The sequence below is a fragment of the Herpailurus yagouaroundi genome, unplaced genomic scaffold, assembly GCF_014898765.1.
Source record: "Herpailurus yagouaroundi ecotype Mexico unplaced genomic scaffold, PumYag 29, whole genome shotgun sequence".
NCBI lineage: Eukaryota > Metazoa > Chordata > Mammalia > Carnivora > Felidae > Herpailurus > Herpailurus yagouaroundi.
Window position 1 is genome coordinate 101,613,296 of NW_024412377.1, and position 15,401 is coordinate 101,628,696.

At 40.9% G+C, this 15,401-nt stretch overlaps 1 protein-coding gene across 4 annotated transcripts in view; it reads right to left on the minus strand.

Annotated features, from left to right (window-relative positions):
• ARHGEF28 (Rho guanine nucleotide exchange factor 28) overlaps positions 1-15,401 on the minus strand; it is a 317,945-nt gene that overhangs the window by 12,960 nt on the left and 289,584 nt on the right. The gene's annotated exons all lie outside the window — the stretch shown is intronic.

Below are 15,401 nucleotides of genomic sequence, written 5' to 3' on the forward strand. Positions count from 1 at the left end.
CTCAAAAATAAATAAACATTAAAAAAAATTAAAAAAAAAAAAAAAGCCAATTTCCCTTTCAGTATCTACCAGGTGACATGTATCCCCAAGCTGGCACTAGATCTCCCTCCTTCTGGATAGACCTCTTTCTTCCCTAAACAACTCGTCTCAAGAAGAAGCCATAGCATGACATGAAACTTCTTTCACGGAATCAGCCACCAAGAGCAAGGATCATGAAGGGCAGCCTCAGTTGGTCCCTGAGTGACCAGCAGCCCTCATTCCTTACAGACATCTGAGGACCACTGAGTACGGTGTCCTGAGAAAGCCCGTGCCCACACAGTTGAAAGCCATTCAGGGCCGGATGAATACAGTCCACAGCTCTACACCCCTTCACAGACCCTCCAGACAGTGAGCTTCCAGGTTCGGTGGGTAGGACAACTTCAGGGACGATACATCTGAAGTGAGCCTTGAAGGCCGACCAGGATGTCAACAGGGAGAGACGGCCCTGTGTGGAGGTATTCCAGCTGGAATTGGCAAGTCTCGCAAAGGGGAGAAAATGCTAGATGCTATAAAAAAGGAAAGTTGTCAAGCTTGGCTGAACCATGAGTTTGCGCAGGCGAGTTGAGGTGGGGGATGCGATGAAAGAGTAGCCTGTGGAGGGTCTTGGAGGGAAGGGTTAGGAGTTCTTACCTGAGAAACAAGCATGGCAGCCACAGTGACCGGGACCCTTCTATGATTGCCTATCAATCTACATCCTCGGCTTCACCTGCACATCCTATATGTGTTGCTATCCTACAAGGAGGGGTAGCTCCAGGAGCAGAGTGAGAAGGGAACTATATTCCCCTATGTTTGCCTGCCTGGAAGGAAACCACATTTAAGACCATCAGGTTCCATTCCTTTAATGGGCATTTTTTTTTGGGGGGGGTCAATTAGTAGAGAGTATATCAGAATGAAACTGGTTTGAGCTTCTTTTCCATTTGCTCTTCACTGAGGGCTTAGTGTATGCTCTGCACTGGGCTGGACATAAGGGAAACCTAGCTGAATAAGACCTCAACTCCACAGTCAACAAGTTTATAGTCTGTATAATCACTTTGAAAATGTTTTTAGTTTCTTAAAATTGAAACAGGCACCTACTCCAGAAATAATTCTACTCCTAGGTATTTACGCAAGAGGAATGAAAACATAATTCACACACACACACAAAGCCCTGTACAGGAATGTTCAGAGCGGCTTTATTCATAATAGCCAAAAATGAGAAATAAGCCAGGTGTCCATCAACAGAAGAATGGGTAACTGTGGTAAATCCATCAAGGCAAGATTCCTCAGGAATAAAAGGGGATGAACCACAGATTCATGCAAGGTCATAGATGCATCTCAAAAGCATGCTGAATGAAAAGAACTGAACACAAGAAGGCACACAGCATCTGATTCCATTCCATCCTATAATAAGCAAAATTAACCTATGATGATGAAAAGCAGAGGAGAGGTTGCTTTGGGGGGGGGGGGTTAGGGATTGGTTGGACAGGGGTAGAAGGGAGCTTTCTGGAGTGATGGGAATATTCTGCACCTTGATATTCTTTCCACAAAATTAATTGAATAGACTTAATATCTGGGCATTTCACTGTATGTAAGTTATAACTCAAACAAAATAAACCATATAAAGCATCATCTAGTCTAAAGGGAAAACACGTATGAAATATGGTACAAAGGAGGAAAAGGGTGCATTGGACACACAACGTTATACACGAGAGGTTCCTAACTCAGACTAAGAGGGTCTGGAAAGGCATCTAGAACTAAGTGACCCTGGAGCTAAGTCTTGAAAGGTGAGCAAGAGTTAGCCAGGTTGGAAGAAAAGGGTAGAAGAGAAGATATTCCTGACAGAGGAAGTAGATGCACAAAAAATAGGAGGGCCCTGGCCTTTCACATAACAAGGAGAACTTCTGACCGCTGTACCACAGTGGGGAAAGGATGCAGTAGGAGAGGCGGCTGAGAGGTTCAAAGCCAGATCAGACCTCCAGGCCCAAACACATAGCCTCCCGTGCTCCTTCAGGGAGGACCGCCTTTCAACACACGGATCCTTTGGAAACACCCAAGGAAGAGAACCCAAAAAATCTCTAAGAGGACTGGACACGAACCCTTAACCACAGGCTCAAGTGCTGACCTGGGGGCTACACAAAGCTCTGTCTTAAATCCATGCTGGATTCGGTTTTCAAAAGACAACCCATGTGGTAAATCATGCTGGGATATGCCAGTTGGATTTCAACTGTTCCCAAGGGAGAAAAAATGTATTTGAAGGGTGCGCCCCGGGCAATGCATTTATTTCAACATCCACTTACATCAGTGTTTTTTCCAGTATATTTAAAGGAATAGTAGCTCTGCCAGACACTAGGCCCCAGAGGAGGATGCTGTGGTTAACTGCCAAGGTTTGCGAAGCGCCACCTTTGGATATCCATGAGCACGATAAAAGTTTTGAAAAGGTTGGAGAGTCCCCAAGCCAGCATTTCCCAATATTATTATTATGAGAACCGCCTATCTAGTAACACCTAGTAACAGCCAGTAGAATTATGCAACATGTTTTGAGATGGGTCTTCTTAGCTCAAAACCCAAATGAGATGAAGTCTTTCAGGCCACCAAAGCAACCACCTGGAAGGAGTACAGTGGCTCAAGTCTTCCTAAGGATTTGTAGCTTAACACAAGCTATGTACACTGAGCACCTCCAAAGTTCCAGGTATTTTATGCTTTGTCTTATGTAATCCTCTACCAAGGACAAAGCAGATACTATCAGAAGTCCAATTCTATATGTAAGGAAACAAACATATCGAGTTAACTACTTGCTTAAAATTTCATAGGTAATAAATGACAGATCTAGAATATGAACTGAGGCGTAATTTCCAACCCTTCTCTGTCTTAACCACTGTGCCAGTCAGTCATCTCCACTGTTCAATATCAGTCAACGACACTGCCTCGTGCATTCATTTGTTCATGTATTCATTCAAATCCCTCACTTGAAAATGAAGCACCGATTAACTGATTAACTCAGGTAAAGTTCATTACGTAAGAAAATACATGTTCAGTCTATTTTTCCGGAAACTTGGTTTAGGAGGCGGGAGATGGTGGATCCTTTATCTTCTACTATCTTCAAAAGTGAGTTTGAGAAACAGGAGAATATTCTATCACCTACTTTTATCTCAGGAACATATCTGGCCTTGGTCATTCTCGCCCAAAATGGTATTGCCAGGCAGGTTTCAACTCTTTTCTGGGTCAGTGTTGATTCAGTCATTTAATCAAGCCCTTCAGGAAACACATTTTCTGGAACTTTCCTGAACCATACATTCCCAAAGTGGGCCAATGGATTCTCCAAAAATGAAACAAAACAAAACAAAACAAAACACAACTTGCAGATAATCTAAAAAAAAACTAAAAATCCCCAATACTATCAACTAAAGTATTATAAATTTGTAGAAGGCCTATAAGTTTGTTTGAGAAAATATTTTAATTGTGGGGGAGTGTGACTCAATCCTAAGTAGTAAGGTAAGAGATGGACTCTGACAAACATATCTGCAATATTTATCTATTAATATAGCTGTATCTCTTATCTGACAAGCACAAAGGGAAAATATTTCAATTTACTAGCAATACCATTTGCAAAAATCCTTCCATACTCTTACCAGGAAGAATGACAACTTCTCAGAGGAGAGGAATTTTAATGTGGTTTTTCCCAATACTTCCTTTGCTCTCAGGCTCACACAGTTCAGTTTCATGCTTTCTCCATTGATTAAAGCATCTCAGGGCAGCGGAGGCTCACAAAAGTTGAATTTAGTACCTGATATTTAACAATGCATTACCCTCAGGCTATTTGATCAGCTTGAAATAACTAAAAAAAAAAAAAAATCTTTTTTAAATGTGTGAAGACAGTTCAGTGGTGTACCCTAAAGGCAAGCTAACAGCCACCCCTCAGCCCTGACTCCCAGGATTGCCACACTCTACTTTCAAGGGCTCTGGGGGTTGAGCCTGCAGTCCCCAGAGAGAGACATCAGGGTACGACTGCACTTTTTCACACTGGAGCTTGGATCCAAAATGTGGCCTCATTACTACATGCCGACTAACAGACCATCACATTTTGGCCAAAATGTTTGTTACGTTCTCTCCATCCCGTCTCTGTGCCAACGAAGAGGCGTTTGCATATGCAAAACTTTGGGAGCGTATTTTAGAGCTCATGCTGAACAGAAGCGTCAAGCATCTAAAAATAGAGGATGAGCTCTACTTGCCAATCTGGATAATTTCACAAATAATCAAACATAGTATAGCTTTGGGAGGAATAAATTTGTCAAGAGTCAGAAGTTTAACCTACTCATGGGAAGTAATACAGCTCTGAAAACTTCGGTTTCTTAAAAGAGGGTTCAATTTTAATCAGATGGAATATACATTAAGCTTCCATATTCTTGTTATAAGAACATCCGCAAAACAGAACCATATGGAAGCAAGTAAAGACAACACAATATGCATACATCCAAGAGTTCAGGCTTATATAATTTTAAGAATGTTTAATAGTTCCATATTTACTATGCTAAAATAAGAAGAAGAAGAAGAAGAAAAAACACCCAGCATAGCTAAGCAGTTAACTGCAAGGGCACATCTGAAATGACAAGAATATAAGCTTAAGATCCTAAACATGCAGATTCCAGAAGCTTCTGGCAAAGTCAAGTATGTCAAGTCTCTGACTTGTAATATCACACCATCCCATCTTCTGCCATCTGCCTCTAGCAAATGTCAGCGTATTCCCAGGATGGAAACATGCGTCCCTCCTGAATCATTCCTACAAAGACTTCAAAAATACGGCCTACTGCAGTTGAACGTTATTGCCTTGAATTCATAGCCTCCTTCAGTAATTCAGAAGAATCCAGAATTCCCTCATCTAAAAGACTAGTGTCTAAAGTGAATGAGGCAAACACTTACAGACTCCTGTACTGACAGTCCAGTTAGGGCCAAACCATCTTTGAGAAGCGGGAACTACAGGAACTCACCATCTACAAGAAAGTACTGAGGCTTGCAAGGACACGTCAGAAAACACAACGTTAAAATCACCTCCCCATTTGGGGCTTTTCATGAAGAGGTCTTTGAGCTTGCAATTTCTGTTTTCTGTCGCTGGTGGATTTATGAGACTCTCAGAGTGCAATGCCCTTATTGCAGTGTTACAACATTCTGTGTGATTAATTGATTGCAAATCATTGCACAGGGTGCCAAGATCACTGGTAGGAAGCAGGTCATTAAATAAAATTAAAACTCTGCCAATGTTTTGCTTGTAAACGTTACTTCCAAAGCCTTACAGCACCATTTCTTACAAAATGGCCTCAATTCACCAGAGAAGCAGAGTGTCCTATATTTTTGGCCGATGATCCAAATATTCTGTATTTAATCCAAACATCCAGCATGTTATGTTTTAGGAAGAAAAAGCTGGAGCGTAATGAAATTTGCACAAAGAGAGCTATGGAAAAGAGTCATCACGAAAATAATTAAATTTTGCACAGCCTTACTGTGAAATTGTTCGGTGAAAGGCCCAGAGTCCTGCCCTGCATAACTGGAAACTTTGTAAGATTACATTTTTCCTTAGGTAAATCTTCAAACCAAGCATTAACATTTCAAATTAAATTGAATTAATCTCTCATCCAGAAAGAGAATGGATACTCTGGCCCCTTATCCAAGGAAACTCAACAGTGATTTATCATGGCAAATTAACATCTCCAGAGATCAAAACTCGGGCCCAGGCTTTTTTTTTTTTTTTTTTTTTTTTTTTTGTATTATTATTATCTGGCTCAAATCTATGCAAAACAACAGGACAAGATGTCCCCTCTCAGCCAGCTATGTCTGGGAATTGACCATTTGAGAAAATACGGTGCCTTTCAGTTTGGACTAAAGCAAAGGGATATATTTCTTAAGATGCCACCACACTTAATTTTAAGATTGTAATGATAAATATGTGATCTTTCAGGCAATATTTTAAGTCAGACAAGTAGAAAGTCATGCCAGAGAAATTGGATCCCATTCTAGGAGTAAATTTAACTAAGCAAATACTATTTGTTTTGTCTGGGGAAATACACTGGACTGTTAAATAGGATTTAGCAAAACAAAAAGCGTTTAAGAAAGTATTTCGCTGATGTTGAGCTAACTGCCCATGTTTCATTTACTGGTGTTTGAGCTACTTTATGGTTAAAAAAGAAATACCCCAATGAACAGATAGGCTAAGTTACTGATAAAATAGTTAAATGCTAAACTGTTTCTGTGCCACCTTCCTAAACGACAGCAAGGATTCATTTCTACTTGTTTAGAATAAATTAAAGCATTTTACGAAGAATACATTTTCACTTTTTCAGTTTTCATTTGCTACCCAAGGCTGGATGGGACTATACATAATGTTCTAAACGGAAAAAAAACCTCACATAAAAAGATGCTCTAGAGTTGTACAATCTGTTAAACAGGACTGTACATCAGTAAACAAATTCATTTCAACATTAATAAGGAAGAAAAGTTGATAACTGTTAAAGTTTGTTGCCTAGAATCCAAGTCATGTATTAAAGGCAAGAAGCAAGCATACAGTTGTCCTGACATCTAATATACACCCGTCTTACACGTTTTGAAGCTCAGGGCATCCAGTTAGCTGGCCAGATACTCATCTAACTCTGTCTTTTCTCAACCTCTTCCAATGTCTCAGTAGAGTCCAGCTGGGTGGCTCCAGCTCACAGTCTCCATCACTTCTGCTACAGAGTACGGGCCTTAACTCCTTCATTCAGGTCGTAAATATTTATCCAGTGTTCATTATATGCCAAACCGTGTGCTTGGTGCTTCTGATAGAGCATTTAACAAAGGAGACACAGGGGCGCCTGGGTGGCGCAGTCGGTTAAGCGTCCGACTTCAGCCAGGTCACGATCTCGCGGTCCGGGAGTTCGAGCCCTGTGTCAGGCTCTGGGCTGATGGCTCAGAGCCTGTTTCCGATTCTGTGTCTCCCTCTCTCTCTGCCCCTCCCCCGTTCATGCTCTGTCTCTCTCTGTCCCAAAAATAAATAAACGTTGAAAAAAAAAATTTAAAAAAAAAAACAAAGGAGACACATGTAGTTCCCCAACCCCATGAAGCTCATTCTATACTGCAGCAGACAGACATTATATTATTACACATGTAATTAATTCAAATTATGATGAGTGCTAATAAGAGGTACTTCCTGGTAATTCTGAACCTTGATTTTTATCAGTTTATCCAGGACTAATAAGAACAAGTTGATTCAGAGTAACCAAACTCAAAAGGAGATTAAGATCATACGCCGAAGCCCTATTTTTAAATTTTAAAGTGAGGAATGATTCAAACCAAAATACTGTTGGCCGTTCTCAACACTTCTTTCTAGTAGAAAAACCTACTCAGGGAACTCAAGTACAAGATTTCCGGGGCACATACTGACATGACGCAACCAATTAGGGTTGGATATTCTGTAGCTATGGCAGCTCTGTATCCCAAGTGGAGATTTTTCAGTCTTGTTGCCAGAGTTATTTCTTTCAGTTGGTTCTGGAAACACAGCTGACTGATGTAAATTCCTCCTCTACAGAAAAGAACAAAGGGAAGCTAAACGCTTTGCTGTTGAGACTACCTCGCAGGACAGTTCTGGTGACATGTAACAAACACCTCCTCTCAGACCGATACAGAAACACGGTTACCCTTAATAAGTGATTTCCATTCTGAGTTTTAAAAAAGTTCCCCAATTTAGGTCTTTTTTGTTCACAATCTAAATCTTACTGGGGGGCGCCTGGGTGGCTCAGTTGGTTCAGCATCTGACTTTTTTTTTTTTTTTTTTAATGCTTATTCATTTTTGAAATGGGAGAGAAGCGAAGAGAGAGGGAGACAGAGGATCTGAAGCAGGCTCTGCACTGACAGCAGGGAGCCCAATGCAGGGCTCAAACTCACAAACCATGAGATCATGATCTGAGCCGAAGTCAGACGCTTAGCTGACTGAGCCACCTGGGCACCCCAAGTATCGGACTCTTGATTTTGGATTAGGTTATGATCCCAGTATTATGGGATTAAGCCCTGTGTTGGGCTTCATGCTGAGCATAGAGAGTGCTTCAGATTCTCCCTCTCTCTCTCTCCCCTCTCCCTTCTGCCCCTCTTCCTCAGTCGTACTTGCTCTCTAAAAAACAAAAAACAAAACAAAAACAATTATGGGGCACCTGGGCAGGTCAGTCAGTTAAGCGGCCGACTTCAGCTCAGGTCATGATCTCACGGTTCGTGAGTTTGAGCCCCATGTCGGGCTCTGCACTGACAGCTCTGAGTCTGGAGCCTGCTTCGGATTCTGTGTCTCCCTCCTTCTCTGCCCATCCCCTGCTCACGCAGTCTCTAAAAACTGAATAGACGTTAAAAAAAATTTAATTAAAAAAAAAATAAAGAAAAACAAATAAATCTTACTGGCTTTAGCGACATTTAGGAAACAGCACACCAGCCCTGAATCACAATCAGAACTATTTCCAGAAGGTAGGAAGGAAGCAGATACTCTTCAGATCCCAAGACATGCCACGCCTTTTTTTCCCCTTTAGTTCTGTTAACACGTCCTTTCAATTTGTACAGATGGGAAGCGAAGGCTTAGAAATCATGTAACCATAGGAATGAGAGTTAGTGTTTCAGCTGAGGTTCTTGAACATCATGCCCAGCAACCAGGGAAAGGGTACAGGCTGGCTGCTTTGCAATCACCTAAGGAGAATTTAAATACACCAATGTGTAGCCTCACCCATGTCCTACCAAATGAGAATCTTTGAACAGAGGAATTCATACTTTTATTTCATTTTTTCAGAAACCATGAGGCACAGTCAGCTATAGTAACCATGGTTCCAGCAACCAATCCCACCTATGACACCTTACTTCTCTAAATGTAGCCTCATAGTTAGAGGACAGCCCTCCATGACATAATCACAGGAATGTGGATCTGAGGTCAGGACGGTAGGGGGCTGCGGGAGTCTCTCCAAGTTTTAAGCCACCAGCCTTAAACTCCAACCGTTCAACTCTATTTTTCTAAATTCATCTTTTCACAGAGACTCAACAAAAAGTAACAGACAAAAGTCACCTTATTTGAAAAACAGCGACCTTAACTGTCACAAGACTGCTGTAAAGAACAAATAAGACCATGAATTCAAATGTTTTTAAGTGCCATGAAGTGCCATATTACATTATTAATTCAACCACAAGTAAATTGAGATGAAATTCCAAAACGAGGAGTATAACCTTTTCAACTGAAGTGGATTTAAAAAAAAAAAACTTACGAGGCGCCTGGGTGGCGCAGTCGGTTAAGCGTCCGACTTCAGCCAGGTCATGATCTCGCGGTCCGTGAGTTCGAGCCCCGCGTCGGGCTCTGGGCTGATGGCTCAGAGCCTGGAGCCTGTTTCCGATTCTGTGTCTCCCTCTCTCTCTGCCCCTCCCCTGTTCATGCTCTGTCTCTCTCTGTCCCAAAAATAAATAAACGTTGAAAAAAAAAATTAAAAAAACAAAACAAAACAAAAAAAAAAAAACCTTACTTTTATAAATAAACTTTTACTGGAACACAGCTAATCTCATTCTTTACACATTGTCTGTGGTTGCTTCTGAGCTACCATGGCAGAGCTGACCATATGCGACAAAGACCTGATATTCCGGAAAGACAGAAACATTCACTACGTTGTCCTTTAAGAAAAAGTTTGCCACCTACTGAGCCAGATGGTCATATTCTTCTTAGGCAGACATAAATTAACAGTCCTCAGCTGAACACTTCACATTTGAAGCAAGCCCTACCAAATAGAACCTCCATTGCAAGATAGACAGACGGGTGATAACAGGAGTCCCAAATTCTGACCTGTGGAAGGGAAACCTTTGCTAGTTTTGGATCACTGTCTCAGGACTCAATGAGACTGACAGGACCACCGCTTATCCTTCAGGTATGTTAAATACATGAACGGTTTCAAACTTCCCTTCCAAACCCAACCCTTAATCACTGTGAGAATAAAGCCACACTGTACCGGAAAGGTAAAATGTGTAGACCATAGACCACATTTATGTTGATATGTGCATTTATGTCTATATTTACATGGAAGTTTTTTTTTTTTTTTTCATGTTTTAAGCTAAGGATGACCCAAGGCTAGGCCTAACCTCTGGAATCATTCATACTGAGTGGACTCAACTTCAGCAGCTTGTTGAAACCAAATTGGAACCCAGGGTGGGAATGAACAGGCAGCCACATGGCTGGCTGGCTGCCTCTGAATCCACCCACCTGCTGTTTTACTCTCCTGCTGTGTACTGGGCTCTACGTGCTAAGGCGGGATGGCCTTGGCCCAGTTGGCTCACACAGCCAACCTTCCCCCAGAGAACTATGCAATCAGGAAGTTGGCAGTCAGCACCGGGGGCTCACCAGGCTCTACAAGCAAATGGCATGTTTCCCTTTCCTGGTACAAAATCTGCAAAAGGAGAAAGTCAATCATCTACACTTGTCAGTGAGAAACATTAAAATTAAGCCTCTGAGTCCAGTTCTTTACAGTCTTGCCATGGCGTGGATTACCGAGAGCAAGTAATACTGTGATTTCCTTAAAAATGTTCCCAAAGTGATAGTCAAAATTCCACAGGAAAAAGAGCTGCCCAGTGACTTCCCAGTGTTGACTTCTATAAACTCCCATAGATCTATCTAGACAATAAGTTGATGTCATAATGAATGTTCTCAACCCTTCCATTTTGGGTTCATTTAAGCAACTCAAAATAAAAGCATTTACTATCCCTCTCATTTGGAGAGAGAGCTCAAAATTCCCAAAGCTCCTTAATTAGGACCTATGTTTGGAAATACGGTCCAACGAATCTACAGACTCAATATTTTCTGACCCACTTTCTACGTGTTGACATCCAGGATTGATAATACATCAATAAGCAGATATAGATTATTTAGCACAATTTTCAAAGTTCAATTCACTCCCCTAACCAAGTAAATAAGGCTCACAATGTAGTTAAATCATAGTTCAACTCTGGTACATTAAAAAAAATTAAAAGCCTTCACGATACCTACAACTATTGCCATGAGAAAAACAGTTATTTTATCCTGCGTTAAGGGCTAAACTCTATTCCCCACCTCCAAACTCACATACTCAACTCCTAACCCCCATTACCTCATAATATATTTGGAGATAGAGCTTTCAAAGAGGTAAGCGAGGTCATCAGCATGACCTAGGTGATTGGTCATCACCTAAACCAATATTACTGGTGTCCTTAAAAGAGGAGGAGACCAGGACACAGACATGCATGGGAACAAACCAAAGCAAAGACACAGGAGGAGGACAGCACTCTAGAAGGCCAGGAGAGAGGCCGTCAGCAAAACGAACCCTGTCAACATCTCCATCTCAGACTTGCAGCCACTAGAATCACGACCACGAGGCAATCAGTTTCTGTTGCTTAAGCCTCCCTGTCTGGTACTTTATTACACCAGCCCTAGCAAACTAATACACCCCTCCTTTCAAATACACTTTGGTCCTTGAAGCTTATACTCTCCATTGCCAATTTCACTTTTTTTTGAGAAACTGCCTGAAGGTTGTTGGCCAGCCTTCTTTCCACACAGATTACACAAATAGGGTGCGCATTTCTGAATTAGGGGATATTTTAAAAATATGAGAAATTATCATACACTCACTTCTTAAAAACTGTTACCTAAATACTAACTACAGTTTAGCTTTTTATTTGGAAATTTTTCTATTTTCTTTCCTTATGTAAAAAACACACCAATGAAAGTTTAACACAGCTGTATTAAAAACAACAACACTGCCAAGATGAAATATTCTGAATACAATGCTTTGAATTTTGATAATACTTTGATGGGCACCAAATCCTAATGTGTAATAAAGGGAAACACTCTTTTGGAATCCAAATTTAATAAAATTATTCTTCTTCCAATAGCAACATGACTAATGCATAAAATTTGGCTCTTGATTTAAATTTTATCATGTGCATGGCAAAACCATAATGCTTTAACTATATTGAAAAGAAACTTTCCAGGCAACCTCAAAATAGTGAGGTACAGATAAAAATATAACTGAAAAGGGAGACTAAGAAGATTTCATACTAATTTCCATGCCATAGAGTGTTTTGCCTGGTATTTAATGAAAAAAAAATCAAATGTAAAGTAATAGAGACACCAAATAGTTCTAGAATTCTAAAGGTAAGAGGCAAAAAAAAAAAAAATCACAGAAATAAATTATCTGTTTTGCCTTTAAGAAGAATAGTAAAGTTGAGCATTTCATGGGTCCAATTACACAGCACTTATCCTACAGGGACTATATTGTTTAAAGAAATTCAAATTTTCTGTAGTCTTCTAGTCTTCTAGTAGTTTGTGTCCCTGAGTACAGATTAAGTTCTTAAAACAACCATCTCTACCACCATAAATAAAATCAAACTCCAATTTGGATTCAATATTCAAACACCCAAGAATTGTGTTCACAAAACAACTTCCAAAATTGGAGAGTAGAGTTCTTTAAAGTGCTGACTTAAAAAATATTTACAAATAACATGGAGTTATTATTATTTTTTAATGTTTGTTTATTTTGAGAGACAGAAGGAGAACACGAGCAAGGGAAGGGCAGAGAGAGAGAGGATCCCAAGCAGGCTCCACACACAGCACAGAGCACAACGCGGGGCTCGATCTCATGACCTTGAGATCACGACCTGAACAATATCAAGAGTTGGATGCTTAACCGGCTGAGCCACTCAGGCGCCCCAACATGGAGTTTTTATTATGTAACATTAGAAAAACAAATGCTCTTTAAGAAAATGTGTTTTATCTGAGGGTTGATGGGGGGTGGGAGGGAGGGGAGGGTGGGTGATGGGTATTGAGGAGGGCACCTTTTGGGATGAGCACTGGGTGTTGTATGGAAACCAATTTGACAATAAACTTCATATATTGGGAAAAAAATAAAATAAAATAAAACTAGAAAAAAAAGAAAATGTGTTTTATGGGAAAACAGTGAAGCTGAAGGGTATTTATGGTATCTGAAGATGCTCAGAATCCATGCAAGCACTGGCCACCACGATCCCAAGTATCTAGAAACATTTTCCAAATGGTAATGCTAAAAAGGAAGGAAGGAGAAGAAAACCACCACCACAACTGGCTGTAATTGTGAACATCCTGCCAGGCATTACGGCAACATTTATTCCACTTCTACTCCAACTTCTATAAAAAGCACAATTCAAAACAGCTTTCTAGAAATTAACAATGTGCAGTGTAATGGTGAAGAGCATGGGCTCCAGAGCCAGTCTTCTTGGGCTCCATCTGGGGCTCTACCATTCACCAGCTGTGGGACCAAGTCACTATACCTCAGGTCCTCCTCCCAAATGGAGACAAGAACAGAGGCATCTCAGTGGACTGTTGCATCAAATGATTTCTCCATGGAGAACCGTAGTCCAGTCCTTGAAATGCGGTGTCATATAAGTGGTGGTGGAGGCAAGTGGTGGAAGGGTAGTTCAAAATCCAATTACAACCAGAGCACGATAAAGTGGCTGGTGAAACTGACCTGAACAAACCAATGAAAATTCCCATCTACGGGACGTCTAAACACATGCAAGAATTTAATTGACACACAACTTTTCCCGTCCGGCTTACTGTGCTAGAAATTCACATTTCCGCTGATCTGAGCTGATCATATGGACACGGTATCGGAGCACACAAAAGAGCAAACCATTCTTTAAGTAGGTGTCTTAATACGGCTGACCTTAAAGCCTAAGGGTAAAATCCTCAGCACGGCATTAATGAAACATGGCTAAATGCACATTTAACAAACACACCAGCCAAGAGCATTAGAGGCAAATGTTCAACAGGATATCGTGAGCCACAGGTCCTCAGTGGTGGTCACTGAATGACCACTTACCCAGAGATTCAGCAGCAAATTGTGCCAGGGAATGCTGACACTGCCTTGTCCTTAATTCGGGCACCGGACTGGGATTCTCTCCACCCGCACACCCTGGGCACGCCTCCGCCTCTGCCAGCCCAGAGCCTCCCCCTTGCCCCACCCCAGGGTGCGGGAGTCAGGCGAGAGCACCATCCGCAGCTTATTTTGTGCTACTTTCAATTTTAAAAGCTGTGAAAGCTTGAGAGTGGTTGGAACAGTTTTATCTGGCCCTGACAACCCTCTTAAGAACGTATATCCAATTTTCATTCCACTTCTCTATCACCTCCTAATCTCTTCCCCGTCTCTCCTCCAGAAAGTGCTTATCACGTTTACCTAAACAAATATAAACAGGGTTGTTGTTTTTTTTGACTAGTTGCAAAACTCTAGTGCTTAACAGCACACATTGCATTCTGATCTAATCCCTACTTACACACACACCAGGATGTTCCTGAGAGATTCAGGCCAAGGTTGATTTTCCTCTCTTTCGCCAATGTCCTCGGTGTCCTTGGCCTACGCTGGACACACGATAACTGAAGCATAAGTACATTTTCTCAGCATTTCCCTCGGCTATCTCTAATTTCTTACATGTGGAGAGGCTGGTTTTGGATATAATCACTGTTTATTTCCTTAGTACATTTTCTATCTCCTGCAAGTGTGCTGCCAAATGTTTAAAAGCTTCATCCTTTGAAGCACAAGTCAAAAGAAAAAGATGGGAGCTATACAAAAAGAGAGAGATGCTGCTTTTAAACAAAAGCTGAATGTGGTTTAACTCACACTGAGTTTTTGAATTATACCAAAGCCGGTATGCGAAACCACACTGCCAACAACATTAAAAACACTGTCAAAAGCAACTTAATGAATCAACACAGCAAAGCAATGGTCACCTAGAAAAAGCATTCTTCAATGGGGTCTCCACAATACTAAAGTTGCAAGATAATAAAGGGGTCACGTTCTCTAAATTCTACCTATTTAAAAAAATCTCAATGAACCATTCCAGTTTATTTGTTTTTATTCAGAGGATGTTTGAAATGAAGCTTCAAAGAAGGATTTCATTCTCTCCTACACACTGACAAGAAATCAGAATGTTACAGCAGTCACGAAATAAGGCAAATTATCATCCACTATTAAAAATTTACAACGTTTGGATCTGTCACCTATCAGCTCTCAGGCAGGGTCGGAATTGTCACTCTCTAGTTCAGAGAAGCTGAGTACCTTCGAAACTTTCCTTCGCTGAGAAATTATCCCACTACCAAACTAAGAATATATATAAAGTATAGAAACAAATCTGTGTCAAGTTCTGAAGATCTCTACACTATTGCTTGTTTTATGTTTCTGAAAGATTTTGCTGTCAGTGATTTATTTCACATCCATGTGGCCAGCCATTTGTTTATTCTATTGCGTGCCATCTGTTTTTCAGTAGAGAGGTTTCAAGTTCTTCTCATTCCCTACTTCATATCCCCTAGAAAACAATTTATAATAGACATAGATTTAAATCACTTGGAT